The sequence below is a fragment of the Pezoporus wallicus genome, unplaced genomic scaffold (genome assembly GCF_028554395.1).
Source record: "Pezoporus wallicus isolate ANWC-B61680 ecotype Strahan unplaced genomic scaffold, APGP_CSIRO_Pwel_v1 contig_1876, whole genome shotgun sequence".
NCBI classification, from domain to species: domain Eukaryota; kingdom Metazoa; phylum Chordata; class Aves; order Psittaciformes; family Psittacidae; genus Pezoporus; species Pezoporus wallicus.
Window position 1 is genome coordinate 1713165 of NW_026638337.1, and position 20099 is coordinate 1733263.

The window sequence follows — 20099 nt, forward strand, 5'->3', positions numbered from 1 at the left end:
GCATGCAGAGAGTTGTGGTCAATGGCTCAATGTCCAGCTGGAGACCAGTAACGAGCGGTGTCCCTCAGGGATAGGTGTGGGGACTGGTCTTGTTTAACATCTTTGTCTCTGACATGGAAGTGGGATTGAGTGCACCCTCAGCAAGTTTGCTGATGACACCAAGCTGTGTGGTTCAGTTGATACCCTGGAGGGAAGGAATGCCATCCAGAGGACCTTGACACACTTGTGAGGTGGGCTGATGCCAACCTCATGAAGTTTAACCATGCCAAGTGCAAGGTCCTACACCTGGGTCGGAGAAATCCCAGGCACAGCTACAGGTTGGGCAGAAAAGAGATTCAGAGCAGCCCTGCAGAGAAGGACTTGGGGGTGTTGGTTGATGAGAAAATGAACATGAGCCGGCTTCAGTGTGCGCTTGCAGCCCAGAAAGCCAAGTGTATCCTGGGCTGCATCAAAAGGAGCGTGACCAGCAGGTTGAAGGAGGTGATCCTGCTCCTCTACTCTGCTCTCGTGAGACCTCACCTGGAGTATTGTGTGCAGTTCTGGTGTCCTCAACATAAAAAGGACATGGAAGTGTTGGAATAAGTCCAGAGGAGGGCCACGAGGATGATCAGGGGACTGGAGCACCTCCCGTATGAAGACAGGCTGAGAAAGTTGGGGCTGTTCTGCCTGGAGAAGAGAAGGCTGCGTGGAGACCTCATAGCAGCCTTCCAGTATCTGAAGGGGGCCTATAGGGATGCTGTGGAGGGACTCTTCATTAGGGACTGTAGTGATAGGACAAGGGGTAACGGGTTGAAACTTAAACAGGGGAAGTTTAGATTGGATATAAGGAGGAAATTCTTTTCTGTTAGGGTGGTGAGGCACTGGAATAGGTTGCCCAGGGAGGTTGTGAATGTTCCATCCCTGGCAGTGTTCAAGACCAGGTTGGGTGAAGCCTTGGGTGATATGGTTTAGTGTGAGGTGTCCCTCACCATGGCAGGAGGGTTGGAACTTGATGATCTTAAGGTCCTTTCCAACCCTAACTATTCTATGAAGTTTCAATGAGGACTGCCCCCAGTGTAAACAGTGCCAAGGTTTCCTACATGCATGTTGTACTTACATGAACTTTCAATTTTCCTTGCAGCAGAAATAGGGTGTGTTGTGTTTTTTTTTTTCCATTATGTGACTGTATTCTTTTTTCAAATCTCACGACATTATGCAAAGCAAACCACATTTTTCCTAAGAAACAGTCTTGTAACAGTGCACACAACAACTTCTGTAAGTGATGTGCCCATTCTAAATGCCTGCAACATTGATGCTTTCAGATAACCTGGATAAATTATGAATATTTGAGAGTCTATATAATTTATAAAATCTCTGAAAATTGTTTATTTGCTATAAGTGGCAAAAAGAAAACAGTGATTGTTAAAAATCCATGCCTGGCATTCCTTCCAATTACCTCTGTGACCAAAGCAGCCTCCTGTCCTGTGCTGGATGATAGCTTTGCTCCATTAGAAGCTATGCACCTTTAGTAGCAATTTAATTTGATCAGAAGTGAGCTTTGGACGTGAATCTCCTGATTCTTCCCATTTACTCTGCTCTAAGATTAGCACTATTCCAATGTAAAAGCTACTGAAATGTGCATTGTATGAATGCTACAATTGTAGTGTGAAATAGTCAAATACTTTTTTGTATTGATTTGCACATAATAATGCTGCAGAAGTTATGAGGACATTGCCTGGATCACAACCAGATCTGGGGAATCAGTGTGCAGCTTCTGAAGGAATAAGCGTGGCATAGCCTTGTACCTTCGTGGTCAATGGCAAAACAGTGCGTGAATTCTGGAAGACAGGAGCAGCCCTGTGTTCAGGTACGGCCTTGCTGTGGCTTTGGGGCCTGCATTTTGTACCATATTGTGGAATCTACAGTAAAATTCTAAAGCTATTTTGAAGTAAAATATAATTCAGACGGAACTGATCATTTCTGCTGTAAGGAGTTCTTTCAGGAGGGAGAGTAGGAAATGGCATAAAACCTGACCATTGCTACTAAGAAAAACACAGAGACACAAAATACACGAAAGAGACTATTATTGCAGGTTGGTGGAATATTTCTAACACAAGTATTTTCTGAAATACAAAGGGCTACACTGCTTTTTCTTCTACCATTTTTCATGAGATTATCTGAAGATAATAAGGCTAGTCCTTAATTTTAATATTAAAATTATTCTGCAACCACAATTCCTGACTTCTTGGAGAATTCTTTTCCAATAGTAATACTATTGAATATTTAATCCTAAGGAACAAAATATTTTCTTCTGAAATAATAATTATGTGTTTCCCTACACATGATAAATCAAGAAACATTGAAGATAACCATTTGGAGAGAGGAAGAGTGTGCTACAAGTGGACTTTTTGAAGGTAGTATTGGAAGATCAAAGCTCTCAAGTGTTTCGTGTTGTGTAACCAGTAATTGTCTCAGATGCATTTCATTTTGGGAATTCACCCAGGTAATTAAATAACACACATGTTACAGCTGACAATACCCTAATGTCATTCTTTTTAATCTCACTGAGGGTAATCAAATACACTTTCCCTGATGGTACTACTTCAGCTGTTACAGATGCCATATGGGAAGATGTTGTAATTACTAGAGACAAGTCTGCAAACAATTCCCCCAGAATCCTCAGGCTGCACTAGATGATAAAGGAAGTTCCATCAGAAACATCGTTGGGGGAACCAGATAGTGTATATAGTGTCCAGGCAGTGCTTAGTCAGCAAGACTATCTAAATAGCAGCTCGTATATACATAAAAATCGAGTACACTGAGTGTAAAGCGTCAATAGACTTAAATTCAATGAGATGATAAAATAACTAGCTTTAGATAGAGAACAGACAGTGAAATGGTAAAAACAAAGTGTTAAGAAGAAAAAGAGCATCAGATAAAGCAACTTAAAAATGCTCAGCATTTTATACAGCACATTATGTTTAAGTATTTAATGCTTAATATACTAATTACTGTTTAAGTGAGAGGGAAAGAGAGATTATATGTATTACAAAAGTTCAGTGCAGCACGCTTAGTTATGGCAGTGTTGACATCCCTACCCTTTGTGGAATATTTGTAATTTTAACTACTCAGTTGTTACCTGAAATTAGTTTTATTTGAATATTTGAAGTTTAACAATTGAGATGCTCACCTTTGAGGTACAACTTAGAATCATAGAATAGTTAGGGTTGGAAAGGACCTTAAAATTATCTGGTTCCAACCCCCCCGCCATGGTCAGGGATACCTCACACTAAGCCATGCCACCCAAGGCTTTGTCCAACCTGGTCTTGAACACTGCCAAGGATGGAACATTCACAACCTCCCTGGGCAACCTATTCCAGTGCCTCACCACCCTAACAGGAAAGAATTTCCTCCTTATATCCAATCTAAACTTCCCCTGTTTAAGTTTCAAATGCTCCTGCTGGTCATGCTCCTTTTGATGCAGCCCAGGATACGGTTGGCTTTCTGGGCTGCAAGCGCACACTGAAGCCGGCTCATGTTCATTTTCTCATCAACCAGCACCCCCAAGTCCTTCTCCGCAGGGCTGCTCTGAATCTCTTTTCTGCCCAACCTGTAGCTGTGCCTGGGATTGCTCCGACCCAGGTGTAGGACCTTGCACTTGGCATGGTTAAACTTCATGAGGTTGGCATCAGTCCACCTTACAAGTGTGTCGAGGTCCCTCTGGATGGCATTCCTTCCCTCCAGCGTATCAATCGAACCACACAGCTTGGTGTCATCGGCAAACTTGCTGAGGGCGCACTAAATCCCACTTCCATGTCAGTGACAAAGATGTTGAACAAGACCGGTCCCAACACCTATCCCTGAGGGACACCACTCATTGCTGGTCTCCAGCTGGACACTGAGCCATTGACCACAACTCTGCGTGCAGCCATCCAGCCAGTTCTGTATCCCCTGAGTGGTCCACCTATCAAATTGATGTCTCTCCAATTTAGAGACCTGGATGTCGTGTGGGACAGTGTCGAACGCTTTGCACAAGTCCAGGTAGATGACATCAACTGCTCTACCCCTGTCCATCAGTTCCGTAGCCCCATCATAGAACACCACCAGATTGGTCAGGCAGGGTTTCCCCTTAATGAAGCCATGCTGACTATCACCAGGCCCCTTGTTGTTTTTCATGTGCCTTAGCATGCCTTCCAGGAGAATCTGCTCCAAGATTTTGCCAGGCACAGAGTTGAGACTGACTGGTCTGTAATTCCCTGGGTCATCCATTTTCCCCTTCTTGAAAATGGGGGTTATATTTCCTTTTTTCCAAGTTACGATAAGAAGTTCTTAAATATTTTTCCCATTTTGTTAAACTACCAGCATTGTTTAAGAATATTTAGGTTATTGTACTCTCTTCTCCCACCTCCTGTCCTACATCTCAGTTAAGGAAGGAGAGCATTTAAATCAATTAAAGGTAACTCAGAGGAGACACTAATTTAATTCACTGACAAACTGAGCTAATCGACAGGGAAAGAAAGACTGCTGGTACAGACTCCCCAGATATTAATTCACTACTGTTGTACCTGTCAGAAAAGCACCAAGGGAAGAACACTGACTACTGTGGCTTTTTAGATGATACCTGCCATAGGTAGGGTACTTTAGTGTTAAGCTGTAGGAATACACTGTGTAAATAGCTGGAGTAGTCAGCAAGAAGATTCCATGACATTTACCAACAAAGCAGCTGTTAACCACACTAGAATGGAAAAAAACAATGAACCACACAAAACAGCCAACCACAAACTGGTATTAGCAGCCTTAAAGGTTTGCGTATTAATGGTCTCTAGCTTACTCCTATTCAGACAGCAAGATAGTTAGATTTGTTTAGAGTATAAAGGATGCACTAGTTGATAGCGAAATGAACTTCACTTCCTGACTGTAGGAAAGAGACAGATCCTGATTCAGAAATTTAACAATCTGAATGATGTTTTTTGCTCCTGTGGCTACTGTAACATGAAACATTTTACTGCTCTGTCTGTAACATGAAACATTTTATTGCTCTCTTCCTATATATGACTCCAAAAAGGCACTGACCTCTTTAAGATCCTATCTGAAGAAGAGAAGTCAGAGATGAAAATACATCTGTAACTGACTTGAGATGGCAAATTTTGGGAGGGGGTAATAGTTTGTGTTCTAATAGAAAGACTTACTTCAGTAGGTCATTTAATCTTACTAGTGTCCCACTGTAGCTGTTAACTATTTCATGAAGAGAGTGGATAAGTAGGTGGAATAAAAGGTTTCCTACAGTCCTCACCCTGGAAAGTAACGTAATATAATCTTCAGTTTATTGGGAGTTTTGGGAATTTATTTTTGGTGAAATATATAGTGCTTAATGACTCTTGTCTTTTTGTTAGAAAACAACCACAAGCTGATAGGTATTTTTGGTAAAGTATTCTTAGCACCAAGATTAAAGCGGTACTTATTAAACTTCAGAATAAATACTGCACATGTGTTTAAAGCTAGTAGCTTCTGAGCATCACTGCTGTTCATGTTTACAAGGAGATGGTATTGGAAACAGCACTGACAGAGACAGTAAGAGTCTAAAAATTCCAGTTATCTTAAGTCACTGTTTCTGTGTGGCTTCCTTGCAAATTATTTAAGAGACATGTAAGATACTAAAATTAGTTGAATGGTTAACTCATGTTCATAATAATATCAGCCATTTACCTGAAGAGCCAACACAAATAAATGAAGTATTTTTTTCTTTCTCTGAGACAAATCACCACACCTGCAAGTCAAAGGTCTATATAGGCACTAACTCTCCCTCCTACAGGGCAAAAACCCATTTGGTGTGAAGAACTCACTATATAAATTACATGTATTTTATTTGAATTGTTTTTCTAGTAAACAGGCTGGAGCACCTCTCCTATGAAGACAGGCTGAGGAAGTTGGGCTTCTTCAGCCTAGAGAAAAGAAGACCTTAGAGACAGCTTCCTGTACCTAAAGGTGGCCTACAAGGAAGCTGGAGAGGGACTTTTTATAAGGGCATGTAGTGACAAGAGGGGGGATGGCTTTAAACTGACAGAGGGGAGATTTAGATTAGGTATTAGGAAGAAATTCTTTATTATGAGGGTGGTGAGATGCTGAAACAGGTGGCCCAGAGAAGTTGTGGCTGCCCCACCCTTGGAAGTGTTCAAGGCCAGGTTGGATGTGGCTTTGAGCAAACCAAGTCTAGTGGAAAGTGTCCCTGCCCATGGCAGAGGGATTGAAACTAGGTGATTTTTAAGGTCTCTTCCCACCCAACCATTCTATGTTTATAAATATTTTTGCTGCAATTGTTCAAGAGTCATAATAGAAACAAACAGAAGGGAAAGGTGCTTATACCTATACTGGAAACAAAAGTATCTTTTTCACAGACCTGTATATTAAGCAAGGGAAGATAAGCGTGGTGGAAAAAATATTTCACCCTTCTATTTCTCAAACTTTTTCAGTGTTTACTTTTCTGCTGTGCCTTTATTTTTCCCAAACCATCTATAAAAGGAAATAAAAGCTACTTCAGGAATCAGTTAAGTAGTTTCTTAATTCTCCTGGGTAACTCATGTAATGTTAGAAATGTAACTTGCAGTTTGCATTCAAATTAAAACCCCTGGCAGTTGGCTTCCATTAAAATACTTCATTTGTGCTGGCCCTGTATCACTCTGGTGATGACTGTATGGAAATATTTGATCAACAGTGACTCTTAATTCACATAATGTTAATCTGTAGGTAGGGAAATCAATAGAAAAATTCACAACTTACTGCTGTCAAAAGCAGGCGTTCTTGTTCTCTGGTGTATAGTCTCTTCTTTCTTCCTCGTGTTAGTTCACACTTCTGTGGGTGGACTGAGCTTGCTAGCCAGGACAGAGATTTACAATGTGGTTAAGCTGAAATATCTTCTTATCCTAGGAATGAAAAAAAGGTTTTGCTCCCTCCAAACTATTCCTTCCCTTGTTCTGCCAGGGACTGTAGGATTTTTTTAGGCAATTTTTTTATTTCAGTGTAGTGAATCAGTAGGGATTGCTACACCACGGAGTCATTCTAGGATCCAGCTTCCTTACAACCTCAGTGGGATGCTGGGGTTGTTTGAAAGTTTATGTCCTTCTCACATGCCAGCTTTCTTCCCGAGGTCCCTGTCTGTTCAGTCCTGTGAAGTGTATCTTAGGGCTCTTATTTAAATAGAGGCATGATTGCTAGTTAGAATATTGGTTTGTTCTGGTTTGAAATATCCTTGATCTTCATCAAAGACCTGGAAAAGGGGCTGCACACTGTGATACTTAGGTGGTGCCAGACTCTTTTGGGTAATCAAATGCTGTGCTGGTAGAAAGAACTCCAGAAGGTCTCACAAAAGTGAATGGGTAAAAAGAAGGCAGATAGGCTTGAATTAGATCACTGTAAGGTAAATTATAGGATTATCTGTCAGTAATGGGAGTTTAAATTCACAATCTGGAAGTCACTGTTTTCAGCTCTCAGAAATCCTTAGCCCAAACTACAGCAGCAACCAAAAAAACCCCACTGAACCATAGAGATGTAAGACATCATCAGGAAGAGAACCAAGACCAAGAGAGAAAGCAGTTTGCGGATCTGTGGGAAGTCTCAGCAGCGTATTCCTATCTTGCTTACTGTGTGAAGTCCTGGTCTGCAAGGACACAAATTTGAAGAAGATATTGAGAAAGATACCTAAAATGACCAAAGGGGAGAGATCAGCAGTCTAACAAAGTAGGGACTAAAAGGGTTTGGATTCTGGTTGTGGAAAGACAAGGCTGAACAGCATATGATCAGATTTTACAAATCACCTGTTTAAGGTGAAGAAATAGGGTTCTTGACACAGTGGGTAGTTGGCTTCTATAATCTGCTGCTTAAGTAGGCTAGAATATACGCAGTGCCAGCAGGTTCAAAAAGGGATTAGATGAGTTAGTGGACAACAGGTCCACAAATGGATTCTAAAGGCAAGGAGTCTGAAGTTCTGTGTCATTGGCTTTCTCTGTATGTCATATTGTAAGCAAAATTTTGTGCAAACATGTTGAATCTTTCTTAAGCACACAGTTTCTGTTACATACATATATGTTTAATCCTGGCTTTCAGGAGGTGGCAGATGTAGTAAAAACGAGTCTGCTTACAGTCATCAGTGACCTATGGGGATGTGACAGTTCTTGTGGATAGCCGGAGCCTGCCCTCGGGAGCACAGCCAGCACTTGCACAGATTGCACGGTGCGGCTTTTTTCTTTTAGGACACCGAAAAGGGGTCGGGTACTTGCTACTCCCTCCTGTAGGCCGAGTTCTTAACACTCACAAGTTATTTTCTGAGGGGCCTCTTGCGCAGCACGGTCAGCGAAGCCTCCAAACGAGCATTCAAGGAACTCTTCAGAGGCTGGCCGGGTGGCCAGCACATTTCGCCGCCGAACGACAGCTCCATGCTGCCTCCTGTCGCCCACAGCCCCGCGCCGGGCCCGGCCTGACGGCACCTCCTCACGGCACAACCGCCCCATCGGCTGCACGCAGCTGTCGCTGGGGCGGGGCCGGGGCGCCGCAGGCCGCCTCCCGCCTGCCTTCCTTGGCGGGAACCGGCACCGGGGCGAAGGTTAGAGAGCGGCCGGCGGGAGCCGCGGTGTCCGACGGGCTCCCTCCTGAGGGCCGCGCACGCTACTGCGGCAGCCGAGCGCCTGTCTTGTACCGCGCGGCAGGGGAGACCGGGACGGGTTGAAAAGGGAGAAGAGTTACCTTCGAATATCCATCTGTGAAGTATTAAGGAGTCTTGGTATAGGCAGGAAATGAAGGGCAGAGCGTATCTGCGGGGAGGCCTCCGTTATACAGCACCGTTCCCCGCTCCTCGAAGCGTTCACCGCGGGAGCCAGGAGCGTTGCAGTGACCTACTCCCTCGGCAGAACGGGCAGAACATTCGGGTCCGCAACATGTCAGCACGCTAGTTACTTTGACAGCTATACACCTGGGTTTGCAATTGCGGTAGCTATGTTTAACTTTCCTCCTGGTTTGTAAGTATCCTGGCACACAGGTGCTAGTGCTCCGTAGGAAGCAGGTGTGTTCCCCAGCGCAAGATGTGGTGTCTTTGTAAGCCCAGCTGACAGTGAGGGATATTGAGGGGAAATTGTTCAACCTGCGTCAAAAAAAAGTATATCCTTGCTGCAAGTAATAGAAGATTGAAAGCACTAGATACAATGTCTTAGCTAACATGCAGTTGAAGCATGTTCCTCACGCTAAGCAAAGCCCCGAATGTATTTCAGAACTGCTAAGTACTATTTATGTTTGTTTGTTTTTTTTTTTCTGGAGCATAATACTCTAAGCACTTCCACGCACTCCTGATGTGTCATTCATAAATGCAGCATTTCATCTGCAGCCCTGAGAAGTTACATCACTTCTCTGCCTGCGCTTTCCTGTCAGGGCGCCCCTGAAACTTGCGTGAGCTGAAGCAAAACCAAAGGGGTTGACGAGCTATTTCTGCTACTTTTTTTTTGCTGTTTCTCTGCATTTAAGCAACTTTATTCCTCTCCATTTTACAATAATCCGTTAATAATTCGCGTTGGTTTTGGAAAATACTTGTTTCGCTGCTTTGCACCGTGCACAGGAGCGGGTAACGGATCGCAGCTCATCGGCCGAGGGGCTGCTGGGCCCTTCCTCCGGCCCGGGCTGCAGGCTGTGCGTGGGGCGAGGTGCTTTGCCGCCCTGCAAACCCTGCAGCCGCGGTCCTAAACTCAGGTCCTGTCTTTTGGCAAGGATCCGTACGGCGCTGTGCAGCGGCCGGCAGTCTTTCGGGGTGGCAGGTGTAGCCGTAGCCCCCGGCTAGCAGGCGAGAGCTGGACCGGGACCCGAGGCGCAAGCACGCTTAGGGAGGGGTCATGACTTTTACACCCTCTTCTCCGCCCCGCTGCATCGCCCAGTAGCGGCGTTCTGCAGCTCCCGTGGTGGCTGCGCAGACAGCCGGGCTGTCCGGCGGCCCAGGGCGCAGAGGTCCGCCGCTGAGGGCAGCGGTGGCTGCGGGCCCTGTGACCGCTAACTTGACCAGTGCCCGCGCAGTGGCGGCTGCGAGGGTCGGTAGGGGGCGCTGCTGTCCCGCTCTGGCCCGGCTCGCTTCCCCCGGCGGTTCCATTGGAGCAGCCAGAGACAAGTTGGCGCCATTTTGAAGCCGACAGGGGGACCGGGGCGAGCTGCGGAAGGGGAGGGGGTTAGAGGCGATTGGCTGCGGCTACGGCGGCAGCTCCTCTCCGAGCCCGGAGCAGCGGCAGCGCGGAGCGGACCCGCCTGGGACCAGCGAGGAGAGGCGGTTGCGGCGGGGTAAGGAACCCGGCACTTTGGTTGCCGTTACCCCCACCTTGGCTCCTCTCCATTTTCCTTTCTCTGGGGCGGGGGCGCCCGCTCGGACCGAGCTCCGCGGCCGGCGATCTAGGAGGACAGGGAGCAGGGAGGAGGCAGACCTCCCCTTGGCCCGTTGCGGAGCACCCCCTTCCCTCCCCATCTCCTCGCGGCGCTGCTCCCCTCCCCCCTTCCCCGTGGCCGGCGTCACAAATTAAATTTGCCGCTCCCCCTCTTTGCACCCCCCTCGCCCCGGTCGCGGCGGGGCCCTGCGGGGGGGTGACCTTGGCTGGGGTGCGCCGCGGGGGCCGGGGGGTCACCCCCTCTCCCCTCACCCCCCCCAGGTGGCCCGCCGGGCGGTGTCGCGCGCTCAGCGGCGGTGGCTCCTCGGGAAGGGCGGGGGGAGGGTGCTTGTCCGTTGTGGTGAGCGATCGCGGCCCCCGCCGGTGCCCCCCCACCGTCCGCTGCACCCGGCCTGTTCCCCGCTCGGGCTTCGCCGGGGATCGCCGAGGGGACACCCCCCCCCCCCCCCCTACTCCCCGGTTCGGTCTCTCCGCCCTGCACTTAGCAGCGATCCTCAGCCGGGGGGAGCTGGCGGCCGCTGAGAACCTCGGTTCGGTAGGTCCCTACTTGTGTGAGCCCGTTCCTTTCATGGTGGCTTTTTTTTTTTTTTCCTCTCTCCTTTCTTTTTTTCCCTCCCACTTTGCATCAGGCTCTGTTAGCGCTCGGAAAGGAAACGGTGTGTGTGTGTGTTTGCTGCCTCCTGGTATATGAAAAACTATGAATTTTACATCTGAATTGCCAGATGGAGAATGGTTAATTTATAGGTTATGTATTGTTTACGTTGAGAGACTCTGGTCAGGAGTCTAGGTCTGTAACTTCATCCCGCTGCAAATAAATCACTATCTGCTCCTCAAAACAAATCAACAATTAATGACTGTGAGCAATCCCGGAACGCTAAACTGCAGCAGAGCAGCTCCGGCAGAGCTGGGTTCTGTCGTGCAAGTCTTATTCTGACTTTAATGTTTGCTCTCTGCACTGTCGCTTGCCGAGAGCGGTGATTATTTTGTTAGGCGTTCTGTTTTCCCGTTTAACACAACTGCTGAAGTATTCTCGTGCTGGTCTTTGTTTTGTACTGGCAGGGTAGGTTCTTTGGCTGTAACTGATTTCTCTTTGCTGGGGATGGAATAGGAGCGTTGAAAATTTGAGTGGCTTTATAGTTGAAAGTGGGTGTCAAATCACATTTTGGGAAGGGGGTAAGATGACATGCATTCCTTCAGGTTTTTTCCCCTTCCAAGCTAGTGGAACTGTTCAGTTTTCGTATGATAGAAATTTAGCTTGGTGTGTCTTGTACATAATGTAGCTATACCTTTAGTATTATATTTACTTGTGTCAAGTAATGCCTCAAAAAAGATGTGAAACATCTGCATGTATGCTGTGCTCAGACCACCCTAAAAGAAAACTGATAGAGACAATCAGGTAAGGTAGTTTAACTGAGGTGTGTGTCTCTTCATCACAGGCATTTGAAAGCCTGCACTACTGGGGAAAGTATTTAGTACTTCAGTACTTGCATGACGTCTTGTGTCTGTTTGAAGCAAGGTAGTACTTAATTGCTGTGAGGTGTGGGGGTGTGCAGTTGTGTGTGGTGTTTTGTATGGGTTTATTTTGTAATTCTCACACAGTGGTGTTTGGTTCTGTGCCTCTTGCATTCCCTTTGCTAGTTACTATACAGACTGGATAAGCTGTAGTTCAGTTTTTGATGAAACAGCTAAATAAATCAAATGAGAATGGAAAATCATAATGTGTGTAATGCTTGTATGCTGTTTTTTCTTTCTCATGTGCCGTATGAATGTTGGGTTTTGATTGTACCTAGCAAGCATACTTGTGTGCTTGAACTGAGCAAGTCAGCTAAGTCATTATTAAGCTGTAATTAAAAATATAAAGCCAAACAGTCATTGCTAGCATTTGGAAAAGCATAGTAATGAAATATCGCATGACCTCAGGCATTATCCATTTTTGGTTGTAGAACAGGAGACTCTGTTACCTCCTGTAGATCAAAAGAGATGCATTTTCTTTTGGGATATATTGCTCTCTACCAGGCTCTCAGGTTATGATTTTTTTCCTCTCTGCCTTTCTTCAGTCACACAGTTCATATCATACAGAAGAGTAAGAGGTTATATGGGTATTTGTAGGAGTCTTTTAGTATGGGATTTTTCATTTGAAGTTTTTTGAGTAAATGTTTTATCTTAAGCCTGAGTTTGGACAAGTGATAAATGCTACTTGTTGCACAAGGAGGATTTTCATGGGAGCAGTGAATAAGAAAATGTGAAGCAGAACACTAAAAGCATGCAAACCAAGAAATGGAGGAAAATGGGATACTGCAACTCATTATTTTTCCCTACCAGTTTCATTTTAACATCTCTTTCCCTTAATACTACTTAGCTGAAATACCTTCCTCTTTCTTGACCTAGTCTTCACCCTTACCTTCAGACAAGTTCCTTTATTAAGAACTTAAAAGTAGTTCTGGCATGTGGTAAAGATACCACTTGTCAGTATCATACTCCTTTTAACAAGTATCTGCAGTAATGGTATTTTTTCTCATAGCACAAAACATGAATACTGCAACCTGAAATAATCCTTGGGAAGACTGAGAGAATATCAGAGGCTTTCAGTCAGTTTTGAAACTAGCTGGTAGTGGAAAACTGAGAAAACTTTTTTTAAAGGATGTGTTAGTGTGATAATCTTTAGTGATAAAGTGTTGTGTTGATTTATCAGATTTGTAGACCCTTTGAACTATTTGAACAGCATTGATGGACCCTGGAAGGAATCGTGTGCAGGCTTTTAAACAATTGCAAAATACATGCTTTAAAAACAATAATATCTTGCTCTTAGAGGTTGAACACCTTAAAGTTAAGACTGTGCATGTATGTAAATGACATACATACTGCTCTTCCATTAGTGACCTTCTGAGTTGAATGTAGTCTTGTAGAAAACTTAAACTTCCCCCCCTCTCCCCTGCTTAATTCAGATGTTTAATTACATGAGAAGTGCAGTGTATGACTGAAAATAATAAATTTTGGGAAGTTAGTGGTTTATTTCAAAAAGTCTTTGGAACACTTTGGATTCCACAATAAAAATGCTGTTAATATGAATATTTACTGTAACACATCTGACTTGAAACAATTCCATGAAATACAACTAATATTTTAACTTTGTTTCTAAGAATCAAAATGTTAACGCCTTCACTCTTTTTAAAAGTTGTTACTGTCTGTCACTTCATGTACTGCCTTTCAACCTTTCCCAAAGTGTGAAGAAGTTCTTGGAGCAGGTTCTGAGGATTAAGACCTCCAGTACTTTGTCCCCATCTGTAGAATTTACTCTTTCACTTCCCATCCCACGCATTCAGAAAACATTCCGCATTATTCTGCTGGGTTATACTGCCTGATCTTAGCTCTGTTATTTCAGCTCATGACAACTTTGGTATTAATATGCTTCAAGAAATAATAATTGAGAGAAGCGCCATACCTCATTGGGAACAGATGGGCATGTTTGTACTAATCATCTTGTGTCTGTCACCATTTATATGGTAGTACCATAACCAGGGATCAGGACCCCATCTGGGGTTTTCTAATTTAGACCCTGTTCTTTAAAGGTCGATTCCAGACAATACTAACTGTGTGTACTTTTTCTCTGACTTAATTAGAAACCCTGGTGGATGCTTCTGCTGCTGAAATGAGATGCTTCACTTGCATTCTTTTTAATGGTCAAAAAAGACATGAAGTTAGCAGTCAAAAAATTATTGTCTTAATTGCTTCTGTTCTATATTCACCTAAACTACATTTCCTAGCTCTTCTAAACAGGACTAGAAAGAGCTAAAACTTAATCACTTAGAAAGTAACTGCTGAGTGAGGCTTTCCACCTTTTGTACATGTAGAGCCATTAGTTGTCCACGACTTCTATCAAAGCAGCCTCTGGTTCTCTCTGAGACATCCCCAGTGTATCCACATTGTAGTTCAAGATCAAGAATCAGAATTCTGAAAGTCTTAGAAAGGAGAGGAGGGGGGAGAAAAGTCCCTGTTTAAAAAAAAAGAAAAAAAATTAAAAAATCTAGTTATCCACCCTGAGTGTGAACATACTGTTGACAAGGAAGTCTTAAAAAAGTACATCAAAAATTTTTGTATGTAATCTTTCCCCCCACCTTGAGTCTGACTGTTCATTTCTGTTAGTGCTGCTTCGTTACCTGGATGTAGAGTTTCAATGAAGACAATCAGATTTCCAGGAAATCTTTTGCATGTGTTGGGTTTCTGTTCTTAACAAATAAGAATTGAGATGGATTGTTGTCATTTATAAGAAGTGAGCAGAAGTTACTTCATGGAAAACTTTGCTTGTATTTTGGGATTTCCTTCCCGCCTGTGCATCTACCTACTTAAAATCTGAAAGTGTTTTCTTCGGGGAAGTGTACAGAGGCTGCGGGCAGTTCACCGTTAGGTGTGATACTGTCAGCATGAAGCATTGTGTGTACTTCATTATGATTTCCTGTACATGGAAACAAAACGTATGGCAGAAGCTACAGCTTTTTGTGCCATTAGTTTGTGAAAACTTTTGTATGGCACAGTGTCTGTGGGCATTCCACATGACACCCAGTGCTTTTCAAAAGTTAAAGGAGACAAACTGCAGACGCAATTCATAATAACGTTTGCATTGGGGTTTTTTTCTTCTTGAAAGTATGAACTAGTTAGAATAAGGCTGTAACGTTTTACTTTCCCGGTTTTCGGAAATGGAAGAAAGAACTGATAAGCCCGGTGATAAACTCTTTTGAAGATTTTTGAGGGAGCGTTTATCTTCCATTTGCCCAGCTTAGATTGTGCAGTCTGTAGTTCTTGGAAGCATTTCTGTAACTGAAGGAATTAAGAACAGGGATTTTAATACACGCGCATTTTTTGGAAAGAAATACTCTGTGCTAATTTTAAAGAGTGGTATATGTGTACTTTGAGAACTTGGAAGTATTTTGAAAGTCTTCCCAAGTTACAAGTGTTTCTGGTGGTAATCTCTCCATCAGGTTGTTTGTACAGTGTTATATATGAGCATGTTTAGAGTAGCTTTTTATTTCTTAATGGGTCATTGCCCCCTTAATCTTCTATATTACATACAAAAATGCCATAAACAATATTCAAAATGTAATTTCTTTTTAAAAATAGGAAACTGCTTTAATTAATTCCTGTCCTCATAAATACATGTTATGCTAGTATTTAGTTATGATTTATATATAATTGTTTTCAACTGGCTGTATTTAGGAATTAGAGCTGTGTATCAAAGTTGACTGACATATTTTCCAAAAGCTGGGAAATGTGAAATGAATTGACAGGGAACTGTGGGAAGGGAAAGCATATCTAGTGGTTTGAATGATTGAACATCACTTTGGAATACTTCAATTCTTTTCTGTCAGTTTTTTGTGATCCTAGATAAGTCTGTTTCAACCAAACTTTCCTCAAGAGCTTTTTAGTAGTGTGTTTATGTCCTGGGAGGCAGACTGTAGACCATGACTACTTCTGCATGGGTCAGTTTTTGGACACAGCCCTGGATAACATGGTGTACTTTTGAAGTTGTGCCCTAAATTTCTTCAACTGTGCAGACAAAATTGATGGGTAGTTCTTAAATTTCATTCTGTAATTCAGGTTACTCATCTGTAATATGGGAAGAATAGCTATTTTTTATGAAAACTTTTGTGACAGTGTTGTGAAACAAATTAATTTTTATGGCACACTAGTGTGTTACAGTGGTGAGTCCTGTACAGAAGGCCTGTAGAAAATTAAGTCTCTTCAGATCATGGTTTAAATAGGGTGTAATAAGGGAGACATGTTAAATTACAGGAGAAAAGTTGAGTAGCTTCTTTGCTTTGAATGAGAAAGTCCTGTGGCATGGAAAAAGGTAGTGAACAATCAGGCAAATAATCTCCTTTGTGCATATTCTCTTTAATATTGCATAAGGAATCTTAATTCTGATGCTTCCTGACTTATACTAACTGATTTTGCAACTCTTTCCATACTTTTGCTCTTTGTTTTTAAGCAATCTTAGTAAACAAATTGACTCACAGGAGCACATCCATACAGTCATTAGGTCGTAACCTTCAGCTCTGTGTAGCTACTACTAATTAAATTGATGGAATGCTATTAGTAGCAGTAAGCTTTTAACCAGAAGTAAGTGCAATGAGATACAAGAGCTTTTCAGTGAATTCTTGTAAGTGCTTGTTACTGGTAGAAGATCTGTGTAACATGATGGTTGCATGTTGCACTGCAAGCCTGGGAAGGAATGAGTTCTGCCACCCGTAGCTGATCTTGCTGCTCTGGTCGGTCTCTCTTTCTCTAGAGAGTGACATCACTGTCTAGTTAGTCCTCATACCTTTTCAGGCTTCTGATTCCAGTCCTTCATTGTCCAAGTAAATCCTACTTCCTTGAGGTTCCTAACTGTTGTGTGTGGAGTTTGTGGTTTGTTCATACCTTCAACTTTGCTTTCGGTTGACTGGCTTTCCCCTAAACTTTCTACTCTATTTGTCTGATGCAGTTTGTTAATCTCTGCAGGGGAGTTAGAAGTGTGTCCATACCTCAGCTGTTTCCATGCTAAGCTGAGCTTTCTGTCTTAAAGACTTAATTAAGATAGACTTCTCTTGAGCTGAGAATCTAGCTGAGGTGTGGACAATTCCAGCTTTTTCTGCTAAAGAAGCAGCAACATCTGGCTCTGAGCAGACAGGTGGATTAGTGGTGGATTCAGTTGTCAGCAGGATTTACCAGAGGTGTTCATTGGTCAGGTTTGGCTATGCTAACCTTTTAACTTCATGGGAATCAAGAGAGGGCAACCTGTAAGTTACAAGAGCTGACTGGATGCAGATTAAGTAATATGTATAAGGTCTCTAAACTGTTGTGTCTTGATTGTATACTTACATTATACAAGCACAAGCAGCTGTGTCTGTTAATGCTTTAATGCTTGAACCTTTCAGCTGCAAAATCCATCCTGTTAACAGTGAGGAAAGATTAGTTTCTGCTGTGTGTTTTTACTGTTATCTCCTATAGGTGTTACTTATGTCCTAACTGTTTCTATTTATGGGCCATAATCCTGTGGGGAATGTGTAGTTTGTTGTTTTTTTTTTGTTGTTGTTGTTTTGATCCTTTTTTTTTTTTTTTTCTCCTGGGTAGATTTTTGTCCTTCTTGGGGGTGGGGTGGTATTGGGTTATTGTAAGGAATGAGGTGTGTGTCCTTAATACGTATCAGCACAGATCTGAGCCTTTAGTGAAAGTGTAACCTATACACCAATGCACACAGTTTGTCTGCCACTGTGCAATGAGTATGTCATAGAATATCCCAAGTTGGAAGGGACCCATAAGGATCACAGAGTCCAACTCCCTGTTTCTCACAGGACAACCTAAAACTAAACCATATGGCTAAGAGGTCATCCAGATGTTCCTTGAACTCTGACAACTTGGTGGTATGCTCCCTGGGGATCCCTGGCTCCCTGGGGATCCCTGGCTCCCTGGGGATCCCTGGCTCCCTGGGGAGCCTGTTCCAATGACTGAATACCCTCTCAGTGAAGACCCTTTTCCTAATATCCAATCTGAACGTTCTCTGATACAGCTTCATTTCATCTTCGTGTGTCCTAATGTAAGTGATAAGCTGCAACTGAAGGATAACTAAATAGAAAGCATTAATTTACAAAGTGAAAACAAACCACAGAGTTTGAAAATTTCTTATGAGGAAGGTTGGTTTAGCGGTAATAGTGCAAACACTCCTGTTTGTAACCAAGCCAGGATTAAAATGTCTCAACGTATGCAAATTTCTGAAAGGAGGGCACAAAGAAGATGGAGTCTGTCTCTCTTCAGTGGTCCTCAGTGACAGGACCAGAGGCCATAGGCACAAACTAAAAGAGGAGATTCCCTCTGAACATCAGGCAACACATTTTCAATGTAACAATGGCCAAGCACTGTTACAAGTTGCCCTGGGAAGTTGTGGAGTTTCCATCCTGGAGATGCTCAAAAGCCATCTAGATGGTAGTCCTCAGCAACCAGCTTTAGGCAGCCCTTTGTGAGCAAGTGGGTTAGACCAAGTGATGTTCAGAGGTTCTCCTCAGCCATTCTGCGAAAACACAACCCCACAAGGCTAAGGTAATTATACGGGATGAGTAACTGTATTAGGAGTTGTTACAGGAGTAAATGGTTTATTGGCAAAGAGAGCTTCCATGTTGGTTGTGTGTAGAGATACATGTCAAAGGTAAGACTTTGCAGACTGAAACATTAAGAGTCTTCAGCTTCAGTGTTAGGTTCATGTATGTTAGCAGATGACTACACTCTGTTGCTTGAAGTTTATTCTAGTCCTGTGGTCTTAAAAACCTACCACAAATGCACCTAGTTCACCTTGTAGTAAGTTTTCATTTAATCTGTGCTTTGTAATCACAATTATGGGTTCTTCCTGTGTCCCAGGGCCACAATCATTTTCACAGTCTATGGTTTTCTGTCACTTAGAGTTCTGAGAAAAGTGAATAAAAATCTTCTAGTTAGATGGGGAAAAAAGCTACCCTGGTACAAGCCATCTGGGTAGCCAACTTCTGTTTGTAAAACATCCAACAGAACGTGGTTTTGGTACTAAGGTTTCTATATGCAGTCATAAGAGGAATGTTTGTTTATAAGTCATATTTATTAGGAGTGGATGCAGTGTTGCTTAGCATAACATCTGACTTTGCAGGGCAATACATGTTTTCTTTAGTGGGATGCATTTAATTGTAAGATGTAAATGTGTTGTGTTTTGATCTTTAGCAAAAAAAAAAAAGTTGGGAATGGAAAGGTGGCTCACTTACATGTACAAATTCTGCCTTGTTACTAAAGCAACTTTATGCTGACTGTCCATCTGTGAAGTTTTACGAAATGCTCATTTGCTTCTGTGGTAGCATGCGCATATTCTTCATGTTTGGAGTTCTTTTGTTTTAATTCTTACAAGAAACCTCTCCCCTTCCTCGCCAAATCAAATCAAACCAAACCAAAACTCAATAAGCTTTCATGTTAAGGCTCGATAAGGCATTTTTTGCAGAGGTGTATACTAAAATAATAACAAGTATTGTTTTCTCCCAAGGGACAATACAGTGATTAAACTTGATTTGTACCTAATGTTTATCCATTGTAGTTATATTCTACTTACTGTCATGTTCTCATTATTTTGCCCATGGCTTCCATGCCATTCTTGCATGTGTATGGATGAATACTACAGATGTTAGCCTTCTAAAATTAGTAATACAAAATATCTGGACTTCCAAGGACTTTGTTATGCTTTTTTGAAAATAGTTATTGTAATGGAAAATAATAATTCCTGCCTCCTTCTTCCCATTCCTTTCGAACTGCTGGAGTAAGGAAACAAATAATTTTTGCCTTTCTAAATCTTAAAGTAGCTTTCCTGCTGAAAGAGGGCTGTGCCCAAATTAGGGCTGTAGATGAGTGATATTGTTAAAATTTATACCTAGGCTGTTGTTAGTTCTTCTTAGACTGGTACTGTTAAAAAGATCTGTCATTTTCTAGTGATTCTGATAAAAAGTATTTTGTAAAGTGAAAGGTCTGCTTTTTCACATAACTATACATGTAGCCTACAACAGCAAGGTACTGATCTCTTGTATACTGAGTTGTGCCATATTCTATTTGGATATTTTGCTTCAGAAACTTGTTAAAAAAACTTTATTTTAAAAAATAGAAGTCTTCCTCTAAATGTCAGTTTTGCTTTTTGTGAGCAGGGGGTTGGAGCTAGATGATTTTAAAGGCTTCTTC

The 20099-nt window shown here is 42.8% G+C and overlaps 1 protein-coding gene across 1 annotated transcript in view; it reads left to right on the forward strand.

Annotated features, from left to right (window-relative positions):
- The first annotated feature begins 10141 nt into the window (after positions 1 to 10141).
- PDS5B (PDS5 cohesin associated factor B) overlaps positions 10142 to 20099 on the forward strand; it is a 109787-nt gene continuing 99829 nt past the window's right edge. Inside the window, exon 1 of the mRNA XM_057410421.1 lies at positions 10142 to 10284. The gene's annotated coding sequence lies outside the window, so the exon portion shown is untranslated. The remainder of the gene's footprint in view (positions 10285 to 20099) is intronic.